We start from the raw sequence: 22593 nt of genomic DNA on the forward strand, positions 1-22593 counted from the left end.
ACAAATTTTGGGGGGAAACCTAGTTTTATAGAAGGGTCTCACTCCCTCGTGTCAGCATCTGATTGGCTCCCTGGTCCCTCCTCCCTTCAGGTTTCGAGCTGTTGCCACCCCACGTCGGAAGGCTTTGCACACGGCACACTGGAGTTGACGAGTAAACAAACCTGACCCTTAGATGACTGGGTCCAAAAAAGAGCAGGAAAATGAGTCTCTGGGCAGAATTAACCTGACCTCCAGACGACCGACCCAAAAAAAACAGGTTGCTGGGCAGAATCAGGCCTCCACACACAGAACTAGCCTGACCTTTAGATGGCCCAGCAGGAGAGAAAAAAAACAAAAACACAGGAGAGCATACACAGCTAGTGTTGCTGGGCAGGATTGAGTCTCTGCCCTCTCTTATACAACAGGAACCTGGTCCAAAATGGAGGCTGCCTTGTCCTTTTAACAGGACAAGATGGCCATGGACCGACAAGTGGCCATACATAGCCATAACTATGAATCGGATTGCGACACAGGGATGAGATGATGCTTTACTCTCCATAGCTGTTGAGTCCTTGACGTCTGCATAGTATTGGTGGATTTGGTGATGTAGGTACATGTTTATTAAGAACTAGATGGAGACCACCAATGCATTTTACATGAGCCAGCACATAAACTGTAATTGTTTACAAAGAAATAGATTGTTAAAAACAAAGGATTTCTGCAGCACTACCCATAAATATTGATCTCTAACTTGCTAAAATTGCATTTTAATTCTTTGTTTTTGAGTTTCATGACCATTATCTTTGAGCTCTCTTCCTTTTGCGGAATGTACATACACTGTAATTAAGTTTGGTTAGAAGAGAAATGTGCCAATGCCCTGAGAAAGGAATAGGCAGACAGTATCACTCCTGAGCATTGTCCAGCAAGCAAAAAAAGAAGCTTCTGCTCAACCTCCAAGATATGGAATTAATTTTTTGATGACACAGGAGAGGTATATAACTAGTGAAGTGAAGGGATTGTACAAGGAGAAAATGACATATAATGCTTGGTGCCTTTCACCTGAGGATCCCACTAGTGAGTGTTACAGCCCATATTTTACAGATGGAGCAAAAAAAGTCATTGAGTAAGTGTAAACGGGCCGACTCACTGCCGCGGCGCCTCCTGCTGGTCTTCCTGGAGAATCGGCTCTTTTCAGCCCAGAGCACCCTCTGCAGGCCGGTGATCCCCCTTTTTACTATCGGCACCGTGTCCCTCCCAGGACCCGGTGCCCCTTTTTCTATAATAGGGTCTTCCCCTCCCAGGGGAACCCCCACCCTACTATCCCCACTTTGCCTCAGTAGTGGCCACTGACAGTCATTGTCTAGCCCCACACCCTGGGGCAGACTGCAGTATCAGCCCACTCATCACAGGCAATAGGGGTTTGGACCTGCTGCTTTGTCCTACCCCTGGGCTGCCCTCTGCAACTCCCAGTACCTTTGGCCCTTTGCTAGGCCGCAGCCTGGGGCTTTCCAGGCTGGAGCTTCCCTAGCTCCTCAGCCTGTCCCCCAGCCCTGCTTCACTCAGGTATCTAGTCTCAAGCCCTAAGCAGCCAGGCCCATCTCCCTCTAGCAACAGAGAGAGACTGTCTGGGCTCTGGCTTCCCTGCTTCTTATAAGCCCCAGGGCTTCAGTTTGGGGCGTGGCCTCCAGCTGCAGGCACTTTCCCAATCAGCCCAGCTAAAAGCCCCTTCCCAGGGCTGTTTTAAACCCCCACCGGGCGGGAGTGGATAGCCACTCCACTACAGTAAGCCTAGTACATTTGCTCAAAGTCACACAGTGAGAGTTGGGAGAAGAACCAAGAGGTGAGCCCTGTTTACTGCTCTGAGGACTAAACCACATCACCTCCACAATAGAAAGATAGAGTGGGTCTGAGAACTACCCTCTGACCTCATTTAGTATGGCCTCTTAAGCCCTGAGTCACTCACTGCCTAGAGGAGGCATGCACCTTACTCAGAAGGACAATGAAGGAGGGAGAGTTGATTATGTCTAAGATGCTCAGTCACACCTCCACAATTTCACAACTGTTTGCTGACTGAAAATGTGTGGTTGCTTAACTTCTGGTTAAGAGCATTAGTGTTATGAGATAGCACTAGGGTAACAGTTAAATATTAAAAAAAAAACAGTATCCCTAATGCTCCGCACTGTAAAACTCAATTAGTGGTTTGAATTACCTAATAGTTTCAAAAGTGCTATCTTGAAGCAAATAAGACTCAGTTAAATTCTGTTTAGTTTTTACTGCTGTTGTCAACAGTATAGCAATGGGTGGGAGAGGAGAGGTGAAAGTTCTACTGATGTGCTCATATGTTTTCAGTCCCCAAGCAAACAGTGGAGCTGTTTAACAGAGTGGTCCAAGGAAACAACTGCAGTGGTATCATTGGATGTTTAAAAAATAACAAGCAGCAGAATGTCTGTAGAATACTATGGAAATGATTTATTTCATATTATCCAGCTAACGTGTTATTTCACTTTTTTTAACTTTTTGTTGTTGAATGGGCCAGTTTGAAATGAGTCTTCAGGGATCTACCTTTCCTATCCCTGTGCAATATTAGGACAAGCTGAGCTAGGGGCATGGATGCATGAAACATTGCATATTTCTATAGGATATCTAATTTTAGAATAGGAGGCCAGAATGAAGGCAAACATAGGAGGGATGGGGCAGAATCAGAAAAGAGATACAGAAAGGAAGGGAAAGGCCTACATCAATCCCACTGTGGCTAATGCGAAAAGTCCATCATTCTATTTTAGCAGTGAAATGGCTTATTTTACTCCCACAATAATGACTTTCCTCTGGAAATTTAGAAAACCATTATTTTAAGCCCTAGCCTCTAATGTGAAAATGTCTGATGCAATCAGTGATAGTTATGAGTAGTTTTTTTATAATTAAGAGTGAAGAGTCTCAATAAGTGCTGAAGTATTTCTAAAAAAACGAGGAGTACTTGTAGCACCTTATAGACCGGGGTGGGCAAACTACGGCCCGTGGGCTGGATCCAGCCCCTCAGGGCTTTGGATCCGGTCTGCAGGATTGTCCCTCATGGCGCCACGGGCCCTATACCACTCTGCAGAAGCGGCTGGCACCACTTCCCTGCAGCCCTCGGGTGGGGGGGCAGAGGGCTGCGTGCATTGCCCATGCCTCCAGGCACCGCTTCCCGCAGCTCCCATTGGCCAGAAACGGGGAACCGTGGCCAATGGGAGCTTCGGGGGAGGTACCTGGAGGCGCGGCAAGAGCAGCGCACGTGGAGCCCTCCACCCTCCCTCTCCCAGGGGCCGCAGCACTTCCTGGAGCAGTGCGGGGCTGGGGACAGGGCAGGCGTGCAGGGAGCCTGCCCTGGCCCTTGTGCGCGCCGCTGCCACGCTGGAGCCGCTTCAGGTAAGCGGCACCGGGCCGGAGCCCGAACCCGTCCTGCACCTTGCCCCACAACTCCCTGCCCGCACCTCATACCCCTCCTGCACCCCAACTCCCTGCCCTGAGCCCCCTTGTGCACCCCGCACCCCTTCTGCACCCCAACCCCCTTCCCTGAGCCCCCTCATATGCCCCACACCTCTCCTCTGTCCCAATCCTTTGCCCTGAGCCCCTTCCTGCACACCACACCCCCTCCCACACCCCGCACTCCCTCCCACACCCCAATCCCCTGCCTCGGCCCTGCATACAATTTCCCCACCCAGATGTGGCCCTTGGCTCAAAAAGTTTGCCCACCCCTGTTATTGACTAGCAAATTTATTTGAGCATTAAGCTTTCGTGGGCTAAAACCCGAAGTACTCCTCATTGGTTTGCTGATACAGACTAACACAGCTACCTTGTAGCCATGTTGGTCCCAGGATATGAGAGAGACAAGGTGGATGAGGTAATATCTTTTATTGGACCAGCTTCTGTTGATGAGAGAGACAAGCTTGTGAGTTTACACAGACACCTGCCCCTTCTGCGGCGTGAGGGAGACCCTGGCGCACATTTACTTAGAGTGCGCCAGGTTGCAGCCCCTATACTGGCTCCTCACCAATATCCTATTGCGTTTCTGGCTGCACTTTTCCCCCCCACCTCCTTCTCCATGCACTCCTTATCTATGGCCCCACGAAGTCGCGGGACCTCCTGGTCAACCTCCTCCTCGCCCTGGCCAAACTGGCCATCTACGCGACCAGGGAGAGGCGGTTGGCCAATGGAGACTCCTGCGACTGTGGGGCTTCTTTCTGGTCCTTAGTCCGTTCACGTCTCCGGGCGGAGTTCCTCTGGGCGGCATCCGCTGGCTCCCTTGATGCCTTCGAGGAGCAGTGGGCACTGTCCGGGGTTCTCGGCTCGGTGTCCCCATTAGGCTCCCTTCTTATGACCCTTTGACCGCACTCCTGTCCCTGTTCTTTTATTAGTTGTCCCCCGCAATTAGTGGGTTTCTGAGGTCCTGTAGATCCTCCCCTTAGGAAACCCAATAGATACACAGAGCTCTTCAGGTCTGGGAAATGTACTCAGGTGTCACAGCTAAATAAAAGGTGGAACAGATTGTTTAGGATAAGTAGTTAACACTTTTCAAGGGACCATTCAAGGTGAAGTGCCCCATTAACATCTATGCAGTCATGGGAAGGGAAGCAGGGAGGGGAGATCAGCTGTGAGGAGTTCTTAATGGGTTACAGATTGTTGTAATAAGCCATAAATCCAGGGTCTCTATTCAGTCCCTGGTTTTTAGTGTCTAGCAAAGTTATGAATTTAAGCTCCCAATCTCATCTTTTGAACGTGTTGTGCAGGTTTCCTTTGAAGATGACACTGAGAAGTCAGATGTAGAGTGATCACTTTGTGAAAAGTGTTCCCCCACAGGTGACAGGGTGTTTTTGTCTTTTATCATTTTCCTGTCTGAGTTCATTCGAGAGCATAGTGATTGACTGGTTTCACCCACATAGTTGCTATTGGAGTATTTAGTGCACTGGATGAGGTACATCACATGTGATAAGTATCAGAGGGGTAGCCGTGTTAGTCTGGATCTGTAAAAAGCGACAGAGTCCTGTGGCACCTTATAGACTAACAGACGTATTGGAGCATAAGCTTTCGTGGGTGAAGACACTGCCACTTTCAGCGCTAAAACTTTTGTCGTTCAGGGGTGTGAAAAAACACCCCACTGAGCGACAAAAGTTTTAGTGCTGAAAAGCGCCAGTATAGACAGTGCTTTATCGCTGGAAGCGAAAGCTACCGCTGCTCGTTCAGGGGTGTATTTTGTTTTTTTTAATGGCCGGGAGAGCTCTCCCCCGGCGATAAAGCATATCTACACTGACCACATCACAGGCCTGCCACGGCCGCACTGTAAAGTGGGTAGTGTAGACATATCCTAACAAATTTATTTGGGCATAAGTTTTTGTGGGCTATAACTTCATCAGATGCAACCTCATGAAGTGGGTTTTAGCCCACAGAAGTTTGTGCCCAAACAAATGTGTTAGTCTTTAAGGTGCCACAAGGACTCCTCATTGTTTCTATGTAAGCTTGAAAGCTTGTCTCTCTCACCAACAGAAGTTGAAACAATAAAAGATATTGCCTCCGCCACCTTTTCTCTCCAAAGTATTTTTAAGTTACACTTCTCCAAACTTCTGAAATTGAACAAAAGATTTTTCATATGAAACAATTTTGAATATAATCAAAATATGTTTCTTACTAAATAGACTTTTTTTTTACATTGTGGGGACTGAAAATATAATTAAATATACAAGCATCTCAAATTCATACCTTTTTTGGTTGGCTGACTGTTCCAGAAATATATTCCTTTTTATAGCTTTTTGACCATAACTCTTTCTTTCTTTTCTTAAGGTTGTGCATTTCTTAATCCTCTGAAAATCTTTTTTGTCATAGTTGTTCCCATCTGTCCTTTCTCACCCTTGTATGCTCTGTCTCTGTCTATCATCAAGGTCCTCTCCCTTTTCTTTACTGTTCTTTCCTCCAGACACCCCCATCTCCCGTTACGAGGTTTTTATCTTTTGAAGCCTCTAGTTCCATGTCTCCGATGCGCTCTCCTCGACATTTGTTTTTGTTTTCAAATAATTATTGAAACATGTTCACCCCTGCTCAGTCCTAACCTTCACAAGTGTATTTCATTGCCCTTTTGCAAGTGACCATTTTAATAAGTTATTTCCCCAGTGTTTAAGCTGCAATGCAATATATTGGTAAGGAATGTTAGAAGTCTCTCCCCAAACCCTGTTAATCTACTTTCCGTTGGCTTCCTGCTGCAAAATATTGTATTTGCTTACAGCAAAGGAAGAGGGGCAACAATTAAAAAGAGTATATGCTATTATATGGAATGCCCCAGACCGAAATTAGTTTATAATGAATACATAACAAAGCGCCAGAAACATTTCTTTTGTCTTTCTGGGAAAAGGGAACCATTTCTCAGGAAAATCAGATTTCCCAATTTGGGTTGTTTTAGACTGATAGAGGTCCTTATATCTGTGAAGATGTTTGAAATGTAATTTTTTCCCCCCTTGGTGAATGATCTCCCTCTCAGTCTTCCTTCTTCTGCTGCTATTCAGTTCCCCACTAACTTCCCAAGAAGAAGAGCAGTACAAATTATTTAAAATATGATGAAAACAGAAGTCCTTCAGGGAATAAAACTATTCCACTGTCTGCCAGAAACAAAGCTGTTGAGGACCACCTCCCCCCTCATGACAATTTTGTGACAGATCCTTTTCTCATGATAATTTAAAAATATAATCTGAGTTATGAAGATGGGAGATCTATAACTGAAACCTGCTGAGTACTGTAGATCAGTGGTCCCCAACCTTTTTGGCACCAGGGACCGGTTTCATAGAAAAAAAAATGTCCGCGGACCTGTGGGATGGTTTTGGGACGATTCAAGCACATTACATTTATTTTTGTACTTTTATTTCTATTATTATTGTAATATATAATGAAATAATTATACAACTGACCATAATGCAGAATTAGTGGGAGCCCTGCCCCCTATCTGACCCCCACCCACTTCCTGCCCCCCCGATTGCCCCCCCTCAGAATCCCCGACCCATCCTGCTCCTTGTCCCCTCACCATCCCCCAGAGACCCCCACCACCCTGGGACCCCACCCCTGCTCCCTGTCCCCTGACAGACCCAACCCCTATCCCCCCACCCCCCGCTGAGTCCTGACAGACCCCCCCGGAACACCCACAATCCAACCCCCCCATTCCCTGCCCCCTGACCGCCCCCCCAACCTCCGCCCCCTCTCTGTGCCCTGACTGTCCCCAGGACTTCCTGCCCCTTAGCCAACCCCCCTGGCCCCAGCATCTTACCCCCGGCTCCCTCCTCACCCAGAGCCTCAGCGCCTCGCCCAACAGCTGCAGCGTGTCTCCGGCGGGGCCTGAGCTCCGTCCTGCTCAGAGCCGCGTGGTGAGGGGGCGGGGCTGGGAGCTCCACGCCGAGCGGAGGCAGCTGAGCTCAGCCCGGAGCTCGCAGCCCCGCCCCCTCACCACGCGGCTCTGAGGGGGCGGGGCTCAGGGGCCCCGCCGGAGACACGGCGCTTGATGTGGTAGGGGTCGGTTTGCGGCCGGGTTCCTAACAGGCCGCGGACCAGTACCGGTCCGCGGCCCGGGGGTTGGGGACCCCTGCTGTAGATAACCTCTAGAACACAGTATACCAGTTTAATAGATTAATATATGCAGCATGTATTTTGAAACATTTTATTAAATGATTTCATGTTAAATGTCATTTTAAAAGATTTTTCCTTTCCCAAGATTTACATTCTACTTTTGGGTTATGGTCAGTGAAATTCCTTGATAATTCCATTGTGGTATGCAGTGTTATTGTTGCCATGTTGGTCCCAGGATATTAGCGAGACAAGGTGGGTGAGGTAATATCTTTTTTCGTTTAAAAAAAATCTTTCATTTATTTTTTCCTCAGGATCGAGACCTGAAGAACTCTGTGTAGCTCCAAAGCCTGTCTCTCTCACCAACAGAAGTTGGTCCAATAAAAGATATTACCTCACCCACCTTGTGTGTCTTTTTTAGGGTATGTCTACACAGCTGATGTTAAAGTGCTGCCGTGTGTCATTTTTGTATGATTTAGATGGAGAATATCAATGTTTATTTTTAAGCATTTTTATTTAATTTTTATCAGTTGAAATTTTCACAGTTGTGGGAAGTTATGGAGGTGAAAATAATGATTTAATGACAGTAGACATTGAGATTCAAAAAGCTAAAGTATTATAATCATTAAAACACAAACTGTCAATATCGTATGTCCAATTTTTAGCCTTAAATCCAATTCTAAGTTCTCAAGCAGCATTTTTTTTTTACTTTGCCTACATGCAAATTTTGATTATTGATGGAAATATTTTTTGTTGTTTTCTGTGTGCATGGTGAAACTGACGTTTATTGACATTTACTGATAAAAATCTAATCCTTCTAAGCCTAGATAGATATTGTAAATTACATGGCATTAGGGCATGGGCACTCCTTCAGTTAAAATTGTGGGTGAAAAAGTTGTTTTTGCTGATAAACAGGGCTACCACTCCGAAAATTGTGGGTGAGTTGCTCTTAAAACTAATACTTCCAAAGTTTTAGAATAGGCCCCCAGCTGGGATTGCCAGAGTCCTGATTTCTAGGAGAAAGTCTGATTGTCACTCCCCTTTAAACACTGTTGGCTGGATGGAGTGCAGGCAGATGTGCCCTCATGCAAATACAAGTTGAACTGGAAGCAGATGCTTTTGGCGTCTGGCTGGGGACTGTCTGAGGTGGGTCTCACCCGGCTGGTTTTTCCCCCCTCTAATGTGCCTTCTCTTGCGTCTGCTGAATCCTGCATCGCCAAACCCTTTCTCTTGCCCCCCTCGCCCTTCTGTAGCAAGGCGGCCTCTTTCCCCGGGCTCCAGCCTTCCCCCCACGGCGCCCCCTCCCAAGGTAGCAGGGCCTGCCAGGACTGAGCCTTCGGCTGGGGGAGGGAGACAGGCAGGGCCAGGGGCTTTCTCGGGCGCTCCTTGCACCCTGGCTCAATGTGCTCCCGCTGGCTGGGAGTCCCGGGCTCGGGGCTGAGTCCGAGGCAAGGGACTGTCCCTTGCACCGCCCCCCGCTTCTTTCTCAGGTGTAGGCGGGCGCAGCCCCGCCTGCTCCCGCCCCCCGGCCCAGCCCCAGCCCCAGCCCCAGGGGAGGCCGGCTCAGAGCGGAGCTGCTGCCTTGCACAGCCCGGCTAGCGCCGAGTGCGGAAGGAACCAACCTCCGCCCCCCTCCTGCTCTGCCGGGACCGAGCGGGGCTGGCCGGCGGCGAAGGGGCGGGAGCGCGGCAAGAAGTTGCAGGCGGCTCTGCAGGATGGTGCCAGAGGCTGCGGGGCTGGAGCCCGCGGGCGCTGCTGCTGCTGCTGCCGCCCGGGTGCTGTGAAGGGGCGGCGAGGGCCAGCCGAGCTCGCCTGCCGCCGCCGCCGCCGCCGCGGGGGGTGACGACGGTCCCCAGCCATGGGGGACTCGGTGTTTAACGAGAAGCCGGCGCTGTACTACGCGGTGAGTGGATGCCCCGAGGGAGGCGGGGGCTGCAGCCGGGGTGCAGAGGGGCCGGGGGGGGGGGATGCGCTGAGGGGTTCCCGTAACGAGTGCGCGGGCCCCCTTTGCAGGGGCTCGGCCCGTTCCCCGCCCGCAGGGAGCTGCCTGGGCTGCAGCGCCCCGGGCTGGGCGCACCGGGGTGACCTGCCCCTCACGCCCGGAGCATCGCTCCCGGCAGCGGCGCGGGCGGGCGAAGGGCCCTTGGGGCCGCCGGTGGAAGAGGAAGGCACGTGAGAGCGGTGACCGGGCAGCCATGCACCTTGCTCGGGCCGAGCCCGTCAGTGCCCCCGGGGGCCTCCCGGCCGGCACTTCGCCCCGTGCGGGGCTCTCTGCAGGGCCGGCCGGCCGGCTGCCTCCCCCTCGCCACAGCCGCTCCACGCGGGCAGGGACGGGTCTGCGGCTGGCGGCGAGCCTGGCGGGCTGCGTGCCCGGGGGCTGGCCCCTTTCCTCCTTAATCCGCCCCCTCCCTCGGGCAAGCAGGCTGGGAGAACAGGCACAGCACTGCAGCGGCTCCTCTCCAGGGCCTAATGATCTGTGAGGGGTCAGGAAGTTGGGCCAGTGGTTGCTTGGACAGTGGGTAGTCGGGGAGGTTTTTTAAGGCATTTCTTTTCATACGGATGCACTTAAAAAGGGGGGTTGTGCTTGTTGTATCTGGGTGTGGCATTCCATGGGATCCCTCAAGGTTTCCTCTTTCTTTCCTCCTCTGTGAGAGGCGGGCACTGTGTGTACCAGCACTGGAGTTGGTCAGCTCTCCTGGCTGCCAAGAATAAAGTGCAGGGAAGGGAGGATGCATCTCCTTAGAACTATTGCGGCTGTTACTTAGAAAGGAAACCAGCAGAAAGCATTACTTACTAAGGGATTTGGTTGTGAGAATTATGTAAATGTGCTGTACCGTGACAGGCACTCAGCTGGCACGATGATGGGGTACAGTATAAGAACTTAAATAGGTTAAAATACTAGAGATTTTTCTTTGTATGAGGGGTAACGCTGCCTTTTTTTAGGAGAGGGTGAGATGTGGTTATTTTTAAACTTAACACAAGGAAGTTTTTAAAAGCTAGCTTTGTTAATACAATATGCACAAGCCATAACCAGTTCATTTCTTTTTGTAAGGCATCTTTTAGAACTGGGCTGTTCTTGCATAATGTTCTTTAAAGAAGTGATGCGACTCTTCATCACAGTTACATTGGCATTTTGTCCATTTTCCCTAACAAGTTGAATGGAAGAACGAATTGCCAGTACTTGAAATCATTTTCAGTTACTGATTCTTTTGCTGTTTCTCTGGCATTTTATGTGATAAGACCATTTTGTATCATTTACTTTACAAGAGCTGAACTCTTGAGAAACCACTTCCTTTTTACTAGCCTTATTAGGAACATTTTCTCTGCTGTTTGGGTGAAAAAACAACTGTCTCCACTCTGTTTATTGCCTGAAGCCATATGCAAAAGTTAGAATTATTAAGAACATACTCACATTTACAGTGGTGTAAATCAGGAATAATTCTATTGCAGTTAGAGTCACCTAGATGTAAATCATGTATAAGTGACAGCAACATTGGGCCTGTAACTTTTATCAGTATTGGAATTTTGCTGCTAGGAAAACTAGGGACACCCTCTTCCATGTAGCCTGATGTCCAATCGTGAGACAGAATGTGGCACTTTCAACTACTAGGGCTCATCCCCCACATTATTTCAGCAGCTGCCATTATACAACTTTTATGTTGCACGTTTGTTTAAATGAAAAGTTTAAGTGAATATTCAGGAGTGAAGTGGTGTTTGCATCTTTCTTCAGCTACGTACTTTTATACTGAGTATGGGGTTCTGAAAATATTTTCATACCCACTCAACCATAGTATTGCTCCGTCACAGATAGTACTCAGCTAATGAAGAACATTCTAAAAGCTGGTTGCTTCTGTATGAATATTTTTAATCTATTCCAGCTCTCTGTAGTGGCAATAAATCTGCTGAAGTATTTGTTACTGTCAGTAAATGAGCAGTCCCTTTGAACATCTGATATTTCACTCTTTTCTTTGCTTTTACATTTTTGGTTAAGATAACTGTATATACAGTACCTGTTTACCATGATACATACAGGGTCCTATTTGTTTACTAGGACAATGCCCCACTAATATTTGGAGAAGTTTCTTAAACAGACACAAAGTTTATAGAGACTAGGTGGGTGAAGTAATATCTTGTATTGGGCCAACTTCTGTATAAAATAAAAGATATTAGCTCAGTCCACCTTGTCTCTCTAATATCCTGGGACTAACACAGCGACAACAACACTGCATACACAACATTTGTCACATACTACAACTTCTGTTGCTTCCTGCGATCATGTTTGTAAGCCCACCATGAAGCTACCAGCTAGAACCATGTTATTGTTTCTCTTGGTTTTCCACTAGTTCCATCTTCAGCAGTCAGCCAACACTAGTTCCACTAGTTCCATCTTCAGCAGTCAGCCAACATAAAGTTCAGGTCTGCTGTCATGCAAAGAAGCAGGCTCCATAAGCAGCCACATCAGAAAAGTGGCAAGAACGACACCTGTTGTAATTGTGCTGTTTTGTTTGAATTATTCTGCATCATGGTAGAAGAGAAAATGTAATTATAAAAATAAAGTTAAAATCAATAAATTAATCAAATTTCCCTTTAAATGGCCTAATGTTTAATTGAGCTCTATTGTCTGCATGAAAAATGCAAAGGAGAGATAACAGTTTGATAGCAAGAATTTAGATCCTGATCCAGCAAAGCACGTATGCATGTGCTTAACTTTAAGCCTGTGAATAGTAGTTGACTTTAGGGCTTTTACATGCTTAAGTATTTTGTTGGATTGAGGCCTTAGTCACTACTATTTGAATGTCACTTATTGCTATTTCTTTTGATTTTTAAATAGTTGTGTGGACTAAATAAAAAAGCAAGTTCTTGGATTATCTTAATGATGATATGAAATAAAAATTGTGCTCTTACAGTATTGTTTAGCCACAAATATTGGACTATATAACAATATTTCTGTTTTTTATTAGGACTGTTTACTTATGTGCCATTCTTTAAAAAATAAAAGGGAATAAAATAACATAGAATACCATTGTAACTCACAAAGTTCATGATATATTTCTAAGCATGTGCTAGGTATAAAATGTAACAGTGCTGTTGTCCATAAAGAATCAGGTGTAACTATTTAGCTGAAGCTAATATTATAATATGGAAAGTGGGATTGCCTTCTTGGATCACGTGACTGTTATTGGGTTTGATCCTACTCCCTTTGAAGTTGGTGGGAATTTTGCTATTGATTTCAGTGGGAGCAAGATTGCCAACTATTTTCTTATTTCACAGCTATGCTTTGAATTTAATGCTGGAGCCTTATCACTGAAAAAACACTTCAACTGGCGAACAGTTTATTCCTGTCAACTAGTTGGAACATCTATTTTTTTTAAAAGTCAGCTAATGGGAAATTTTGATGTTTCAGTCAGAATGGTTTTTCTTCCACAATTGTTCTAACATTCACCCTGTTTTCTAGTTTTAACTTTATTCCATTATAAATAACTATATAATTTGGACCACCCCAAATAATTCCTCTCCCTAGTTGGTGTTTACATCATTGCGGTATTGTAAATACTTGAAGATGCTTATTTCGCCTTGCCAGTTGCCATCTAGCCAAGTAGGATGCTTTAATCTTTCCTCCCAAGCCAGTCCCATTAACCTATTAATCATCTTTGTTATTCTCTGCTGAATCCCCTCTTATTTAATAATTTCTTTCTGGTATTGAGGGGGTTTAGAGCTGAATAGTGTTCCAGGTGCTGTTTCACATTGAATAAAGGGGGATTGTCACCTCCCTGATATGGGATGGGAGGCCTCTGCCTATTTGTTCTTAAATTTATATTAACTTTTGAAATCTTTAATAGCAATTAAAAAATGCTACAGCTCCATGTTTTTTTAATCTTAAATACTTATTAAGCAGAATTGTAATAGTTACATTATTTGTAAAAGGTCATTGCCAACTTTAAATCTAGTCAATTAAAGATGATTTAAAAGTAGTTTCAGGCACTACAGCTGTTTTTAAGTTCCTGTGATGTGGGGGGGGGGGTATAAACCCTTCCAGGGTCAAGCCTGAAAACAGTGACTTAAATCAGCCCTGCCCTGAGACATATGCCAGAAGTGGCCAGCTTGGAGGGAGAGGCTGGAGTTACCAGGAGGGACAAGAGATAAAAGGGGAAGGCAGGCCATGGAGGTGGCTGCCCTGACAAGCAAAACTCCAAGTGTTCTCTCTCACCCTGAGGAAAAGAGAGAGTCTAGTTGTTTCATTGTGGGTTTTTTTGAGGAAAAGAAGGCTTTTTTCAGCAATAGTCAGGGTCATGTCCTTCTTTGGTCAATTGACACTCAACTGCTGTGGCACCTTCACAGACTCTCTGGTAATTTTTGTGCTTTTAAATATTTCTCTCTGCTATTGCTGTGCACAGGAGAGACTGACTATGCACATAGTGCTTTCCAAAAAAAATGTGATATTTAAGTTAGAAGGATCCTTTAAAACTAAGACTAGGACAATAAAAATCCATGGTTGAGGAAAATCGAAGTACTTAAGAATTTCTTTTTGCAGAATCCTAGACTTATTTTTAAAATAGAGTTGCTTGTACTTCTGGTTTGAAGGTATGTTATCTGATGTCTTGTGTCTGAAGCTGTTCACAGATTGAAACAATAGAACTGTGTGCTACAAATGTCTCCCTTTTATTTCAATGGTTATAGTAAGTCCCAAGTGTCATTTATCTAAGTGGAATGATAACTTTGAACCTTCTTTTTTAAAAAGATAGTGGCAATTTTTTCAGTTACTCAAATAATCAAACGAGTATTCAGCTGTTTTTCTGGGCCTGAGCTTCTAGTTTTTACAGATTAACAAATCCTATTGTCTGAAAAAGCGTGGGTTGTTTGTGTTCTGGAGAAAAATGATCATGATTTGAGATTATTATTGAGCCCAATCTCGCATTCTTCACCTGGGGGGGCGAATTCCCATTGATAGCAGTGATTCACATTACAAAATCATAAGAATTTGGGAAGTGGCTTTTCTGCTAAAATTGTATCACTCAGCAATGAACCGTATGTCAAGCTTAGAATGATATTTATGGACACTGAAGTCTATTAATGTTTCATCGATCATGGAAAGTTTCAGTGACTCCGACCATTGAGAAGCCCGGTTGAAAGAAGGAGAGGTCTCCTCTATTGTAGAGAGCAGAATAAAATCTTGTGTGTCTCACAAGCTCATAGAAAGTTTCAGAGTGAAAGTACAATTCAGTACAAATTAGTTAGTTAATATTTATACCATGAAGTGAAAATGCTAAGTAGTCTTGGCTCTGCACGTGCCCATGTGTATGAATTTTATACCTCTTAGTAGTATAGATATTATGAGACAACTCACTGATTTTTCTCTTGCCCTTATATTGGATAATTTATCATTGCAGTGGGATTTATAATCTTTGTGGTTGAAGAATTGTCCTTACTGAGGTTTTGCTTAATAAATCTGTTTCTGAGCTGAGCTTAAGGACATTAATTGAAATAGGCACAGGAGTTCTTAACTTTCATGCAACCATCCAGGACTCTAATAAAATGCAGTTGTGACACTATCAGACCAGGTGCCAGCTCATGCTGAAGCCCCAAGTCAATTCACTTGTGTATTAGTACAGTAGAACCTGAGTTACAAACACCTCAGGAATGGAGGTTGTTCATAACTCTGAACAGAAAGTTATGGTTCTTTCAAAAGTTTACAATTAAACATTGACTTAATACAGCTTTGGAACTTTACTATGCAGAAGAAAAATGCGGCTTTTAACCATCTTAATTTAAATGAAACAAGCACAGAAACGGTTTTCTTCTCTTGTCAAATCTTTTTTTTTTTTTACCTTTCCCTTTAATTTTTTTTAGTAGTTTATGCTTAAACACGGTGCGGTACTGTATTTGTTTTTTGTTTTTGTTTTGTCTCTGCTGCTGCGTGATTGTGTATTTCTGGTTCTAAATGAAGGGTGTGGTTGACCAGTCAGTTTGTAAATCTGGAGTTTGTAACTCTGAAGTTTGACTGTATGGATGAAAGTAATTTTTAAATGTATACGAGTGTATTTGGTTTTTAAATTTCATGAAAACTAATGGGATGTTATTTGCATTGTTTTCACTTATCTGTATCCTGTTATAAAGTAATAGCAAATATTTACACTGTATACCCCTGTAACTAAATAACCCATCAAACGAGCCATTAAGTGAGAAATAATGCAAATGAAGAACTCTAACAGAAAGTGCTAATTTTAAAACAAGTGGTTATTGTGTGTCAGAGGTCATAGACTCAAAATGCATTCCTCACTCTCTGTCATCAAAGGAAAAGCCCAGGTGGGTAGTGGCGTTGTGGACTTGTTTTCTGTGAGAAGCTATAAGTATGGATTCAAGGAAAGGTATGGCATCTCTGGACTGTTTCTTACAAGGAAGTGTACCAGATGCAAAGCAAAGTTCCCCAGAGACAATCTGGGTACCCTGAGGGGACTTTTGGGAAACTGGCTGTTTATTGCATCGCTGCCACCATTTAGAATTGTAAGCTGTGACTCACTTGTGCAATTGTTTTGCTTGCTTTAATCTCTCAGTGACTCTCGTATCCTTTTCTTGGCTAGCAAACCTTTGGTTGGTTTACTGTGGAATTGGCTACCAGCATTGTCTTTGGTGTGGGATCGATCTAGAGTGCCAGTTAATCTGGGGTGAGTGACTGGTCTCTTGGTACTGGGAGCAGCCTTGTGTGGTGTGATGTTTGGTTTGAATGACCTTTTATCGCAAGGTCCAGTTTGTCTGGGTGGCAGGCTGGACTGGAGAGTCAAGGGTGACTCCATGTGGGACTGGTACAGTGATCCAGGAGTTCGTGTTTGTTACTGGCTGGCTGAAATCTAATTATGGAACACACCACCTGTTTTGGATATCTGCCTTGTTTTCTGGCAGTCTGCCCTGAGCAGGGGCGGCTCTGTGTATTTTGCCACCCCAAGCACGACAGTCAGGCGGCTTTCGGTGGCTTGCCTGTGGGAGGTCTGCCGGTCCCGCGCCTTCGGTGTACCCACCGCCGAATTTCCGCCAAAGCTGCGGGACCGGTGGACCTCCTGCAGGCATGCTGCTGAAGGCAGCCTGACTGCCACCCTCATGGCGACCAGCAGGCCGCCCCCCGCAGCTTGCTGCCCCAGGCACGTGCTTGGTTGCTGGTGCCTGGAGCCACCCCTGGCCCTGAGGTGGGCACTCACAGTTGTGGGCTGCTCCAGACAGTGTGACAAAGGAAACTCAGTATAGTTCATCTCTAATAGGAGATTTGGCCAGCCTGCATTAACACAGCTGCTCTGTGAATGAACCTTAAAGCACAGTGTTGTGGAAGTCTGTGCAAGTAGATTCTTTCGCAGTTGGTTAGTAGCAGGCTTAGTCCTGGAGGGAAAGTTGACCTTGTAGATAATGCACAGGCCGGGGAACTGAGAAATCTGGGTTCTATTCCAGGCTTTGCCACACATTCCGCATATAATTCTGGACAAGTCACATCACCTTTCTGTGCCTCAGTTTTCCTGTGAACATACTTCCCTGCCTCAGGGAGCTGTTTTTGGGGATTAACTCATTAATGCTTGGGAGGTGCTCAGATATTAAGGTGATGTGACAGAAATAAAAATAATAGACTGTGAGTTTGGCGTTTATCTAACAGTTTGGTTCAGTTTTTTTCCTCTGGAACTCAACAACTTTCTAAATCTGCATCTGGGTCAGCAGTGCCTGCCCAGGAATCAGGCACGAGCTGCGACCTTTTTGTTGTTTAGTTTTTGCATTTCTTTCAGCTTGGAGAATGAAGTTATTCACTCTTATGACGATCGGTGCCATAGAAGTATTTAGATAGTCAGTGCAATTTTTCTTTGTTGTTAGTTGCTGGTTATTTTCACTTTCTGAGCCCTGGTCTACACTACAATTTAATGTTGGTATACTTAGAAAATCCACACACCTGAGCGACGTAGTTATACTGACCTAATCCCCAGTGTAGACATCGCTACCGCCTCTTGGGGAGGTAGAGAACCTATGCCAATGGGAGAAGCTCTCCTGTTGTCAGCATAGGTAGCATCTTCACTAAGCACTCCAGAGCAGCTATGATGTTGCAGCCCTGTAAGGCTACGTCTACACTGCACACCTTACAACGGTGCGGCTGTGCCGCTACAGCTGCGCTATTGTAAAGTGCTATTTTATTGCGGGGAGAGAGCTCTCCTGGCGACAAAATAAAACCACCTTCAACAAGGGATGGTAGATTCATCCCCGGGAGCATGGCTAACCACACTGGTGCTTTTTGCCGCTAAAACTTTTGTTGTTCAGGGGTGTATTTTTTCACACCACGAGCGTCAAAAGTTTTAGCGACGAAAGTGCCAGTGTAGACCAAGCCTAAATGTAGACAAGCTCCTAGTCTCATGCTTTATTAACACAATACTGCAATGCATGCATTGCATAGACTGCAGAGGAATATTTTTATAAATTCCAACAAAATAGAAATATACACACAGGATGCATTTTTTTGTCGCAGCTTTTGAAAAAGCTTATTTATACAACATCTTCTTTTTGAGTCAAAATAGACCTGACAGTATCCCCTTAAGAAACAAACCAATTCTATTTGATATGCTTAGCTAAGTCTCTTGAAGACTTTAATTTCATAGTTTGTGTTTTCTCATTTTTGACTACCAGTATACCTCTGGTTGTTATCCATTGCTTAGTGTCCTCCATGGAAATACAGTTCTCTTCTTGTGTTTGAATGCAATACCTGTTTCCATAGTGATGGCCCAGCTGAACTTTTAATGGGTTGATGAGGTACATTTAGAGTTCATGTTTCATCTTGTTCATCATTTTCTAAAGGTATTTAAGGATACAAGAATGGAAATAAAAGTGCTTCATCTATCCAGGGAATACAGAAGGTGCGCATGCAATGTACTCATCACAAAAGGAATAAAAAATCCTTTATAAAGCAAAGTCTGGCTGACACATCCATGTTGTTAGTGTTCACGAGCTCTATGGGAGTGTTACCTCCAAAAGCTCCCTGGGGGAAGAGCCTCTGCCTTATCGGGCTTAACTGGTTTAAAAAAGAAAAATAAGAACGGTTTCCTTAGTAATGATTGCAATGTAAAACGTTATCAACCATACACAGTAAAAAGGGTTTTCTGCATATATTTTGTACTAAATCAAAAAAGAGGGTGTTAGAAAGTGCTGATGTGAAAATGGATACTAAAGAAGTCGTTTTTTATAGATTGCCTCTAACAATTCTACAGTACTGCAATGTGAATTAAGTTTATTGCGGTTGTATGAGAAGTGTAGGTGTCCATTATAACTATACAAAATGGATTTTGGTGTTGCTCCAAAAGTGTAACTTTGCATTTTTGTAACAGTTGTCTGAGTCCTACCTTAGAAGTGATACCAGGAGCCTATGCTATCTGACACTTCATGACCCACTTGATTTATTTGTTCTTAAAGATTAATTTTGTATGTTGCTTTGTTTGTTTTGGAATGTGCTAACTTTGTAGAGTCTGAGCCTGATTATGATGTCAGTTACTTTGGTGTAAAACCAGATTAGCTCTGTTGACTTCAGAATCTCTGAAAAGCAGGCTAGTTGGTGCCTAAATATGGATTCAGGTACATAACTTCAGGTGCCTGAATTCTATATATGTCATACCCGATTATATACTGCAGGACTGATTTACCTAGGCATAACAGATATCAATCTAGAATAATTTTACTGATCAACTTGTAATTAATACAAACTATCATCAATATTGACTTCAATGGCAGTCGATTAGAACTTCTGAAATTAAGCACTTGAATAAATGTCTAAATATGGATTGAGGCACCAAACTTCTGGCACCCAAGTTTGAAAATTTTGGCCTGAATGTCTACATTTTTGAAAGTGTGCAGTATTCATGCAGAACACACAAATCCTGACATGTATTATTTTGCAATACATGGAAAAGTGATATCTTTCAAGTTTGTATTTGAAAGGCACATTGTGAAGAGTTAGTTGTCAGGATACATTGTTAAATTTGATTTATCAAGCCTGAATAAAACTGAATAGAGAATCTAAGATTTTTTCTTTTTCCCCCATCAGCGTATACAAATCCTTGATAATGTACAATACAAACTTTATACTGTCATCCCTGAGTACATCTCCATGTCAATGCAGGCTGGACACTTTTTTTTTACCTGAACAGAGTAGTCTTTTTTTAAAAAAAATTTCTAGGCCATTTTGTAAATTGTGCGTAATAATTTGGTATTTAAACACATTTTAAAGTGAAAACAGAATCTGAAGATGAAAACTTGAGAGAGGGAAATATTAAGCTGATTAAAGCACTTGGGATATGTTAATGCATGTACAGGGAAAAACAACCCACTGGGACCTTGAGAACTATAGCTCCATCTAGTCCATCCCTTGTCTTGCCAAGATATGTTGTAGGTCTTTGAATGGATATTCAGGCCAACTTTAAATTCTGTAATGCTAGCTGCTCCCTCTGTTTCTTTTGGCAAACTATCTCACGTCCCAGTGACCCTCTGGGTGAAACAACCTGACTTCTTGTCTTTCATTTATACCATGACCTTAGATGTTTCCTTGTTTTTTCTGTGGTAAATGGTTCACCACCTATATCATATCACACTGCCATTAATATTTGTACAGTTAAATTTCCCTTTAGTGGATTCTTCATTTTGAGCTTTGGAAGCTTTCCTGAAAAAACTAGGTTTAAATAACAAATGATTTATTTTAGAGCAAAGTGTAAGTACTAGGGAAGTGGCCACATAATTAATGAGGTTTTGTATGTTTGCCAGCAGAGTTCGGTGTCAGTGGTTGGGGAAGCCCCTTCACTAGTTATGTTCCTTCCTCTCTCAGACATGCCAAAGTGTGGTATTGTGTATTTACTTTTTCTCATTGAGGGCTTTCGTATCCAGCTTCCATAGGATTCCAGCTTGTCATCACCCTTATTAAGTGAATACAAATAGATGCTAGGGGAGACTGTGATGTGATTTGGCCTGCACTGTCACCAGTATGTATATATGTCAGAATGACAACTTATGAATATCAGAGTTCCTGTGCTCTTCCCTGCGCCTAGCAAAAATAGGGATGGAAGATGGGAGCAAACTGGCTTAGGTTCAACCCAAATAAGAAGGAAGCTATTCTAAGTAGGAAGTATCTAAAAGACTGAACAAGGGTTGTGAGCTGCTCAGATATGGAGAATTCAGAAGTATGTGGCTATTAGGTATATACAACTTCAGTGCAGGCATGATATCTGTTAATGTAGTTTGCAGTACAGGATAATTTTGGATTAATTCCTGCTCCTAGATTCTTATCAGACAGCTGTGTCATGCAGTCTCTTTTTCCACTTTTTAGCTTACAAGCAGCAACCATTCCTTTCTAATAGAGACCTTTCCACATCGATCTATGGCCTTGTAATCTCAAGGCTAAATTGCTGCAATGCTGCCTGCTTGGGCCTACCCACGAAAAACACCTGGAACCTTCTGCTAGTACAGAATGTAGTGCTACACAACACTTGTACTTTGCATTGGCTATATATATATATACACACACACACACTTTATATATATATATATACACACACACACACACACACACTTTCAGCAGTTCTTTAAATCCAGATCCCATATGTTGATTTGTATTGGCCGATTCATAAAGAAAAGCCTCATAGAAGTTACAACCTGCCCTTAAGGGATGCCAGGCCAGAATGTAGGGCTACCTTGGTAGAATCATGGTATCGTAGAAATGTAGGGCTGAAAGGGACCTCGAGAGGTCATTAAGTCCCGTTCCCTGAGCTGAGGCAGGACCAAGTAAACCTATACATCCCTGACAGGTGTTTGGCCAACATGTTCTTAAACTCCAATGATAGGGATTCCATAGCCTCTCTTGGAAGCCTATTCCAGAGCTCAGCTATCCTTATACTGTAGTTAGAAAGTTTTTTCTAATATCTAACTTAAATGTCCCTTGTTGTGGCGTAAGCCCATTACTACTTGTCCTACCTTCAGTGGATATAGAGAACAATTTATCACCATCTACTTTATAACAACCCTGAACGTATTTGAAGGCTATTACCGTATTGTTCCGAGTATAGGCCGCTCCTGATTATAAGCCGCACCCTTAAAGTTTGGTGCTATTTTAAAAAAATTAAATTTTTAATTTTTTTAACTTAAAGAAAATCTCAGCCGCGGCCGGGACTCAGAGGGCTCTGGGCTGTCTGCCGCGGCGGGGAGCCCAGAGCCCTTTAAATCCCAGCCGCGGCGGGGAATCAGAGCGCTCTGGGCTGTCCGCCGCGGCGGGGAGCCCAGAGCCCTTTAAATCCCAGCCGCGGCCGGGACTCAGAGGGCTCTAGGCTGCCCGCTGCGGCGGGGAGCCCAGAGCTCTTTAAATCCCAGCCGCGGCGGGGAATCAGAGGGCTCCGGGCTGCCCGCCGCGGCGGGGAGCCCAGAGCCCTTTCAATCCCAGCCGCGGCGGGGAATCAGAGCGCTCTGGGGTGCCTGCCGCGGCGGGGAGCCCAGAGCCCTTTAAATCCCAGCCGCGGCCGGGACTCAGAGGGCTCTAGGCTGCCCGCTGCGGCGGGGAGCCCAGAGCTCTTTAAATCCCAGCCGCGGCGGGGAATCAGAGGGCTCCGGGCTGCCCGCCGCGGCGGGGAGCCCAGAGCCCTTTCAATCCCAGCCGCGGCGGGGAATCAGAGCGCTCTGGGCTGCCCGCCGCGGCGGGGAATCAGAGCGCTCTGGGCTGCCCGCCGCGGCGGGGAATCAGAGCGCTCTGGGCTGCCCGCCGCGGCGGGGAATCAGAGCGCTCTGGGCTGCCCGCCGCGGCGGGGAATCAGAGCGCTCTGGGCTGCCCGCCGGGGGGGGGAGCCCAGAGCTCTTTACTTCCCAGCTGCGGCGGGTAATCCGAGCGCTCTGGGCTGCCCGCCGCGGCGGGGAACCCAGAGCCCTTTAAATCCCAGCCGCGGCCGGGACTCAGAGGGCTCTAGGCTGCCCGCTGCGGCGGGGAGCCCAGAGCTCTTTAAATCCCAGCCGCGGCGGGGAGCCCAGAGCCCTTTAAATCCCAGCCGCGGCGGG

The 22593-nt window shown here is 45.3% G+C and overlaps 1 protein-coding gene across 2 annotated transcripts in view; it reads left to right on the forward strand.

Moving 5' to 3' along the window:
- The window catches only part of ARHGAP6 (Rho GTPase activating protein 6), a 507104-nt gene that overhangs the window by 255421 nt on the left and 229090 nt on the right, over positions 1–22593 (forward strand). Inside the window, exon 1 of one of the 2 annotated variants that reach the window (XM_044985939.1) lies at positions 9426–9457. The exons of the other annotated variant lie outside the window; for it this stretch is intronic. The gene's annotated coding sequence lies outside the window, so the exon portion shown is untranslated. Of the gene's footprint in view, positions 1–9425; positions 9458–22593 lie in introns of those variants that run through there. 2 annotated transcript variants of the gene reach the window in all.

This window comes from Mauremys mutica, chromosome 1, assembly GCF_020497125.1.
Source record: "Mauremys mutica isolate MM-2020 ecotype Southern chromosome 1, ASM2049712v1, whole genome shotgun sequence".
NCBI classification, from domain to species: domain Eukaryota; kingdom Metazoa; phylum Chordata; order Testudines; family Geoemydidae; genus Mauremys; species Mauremys mutica.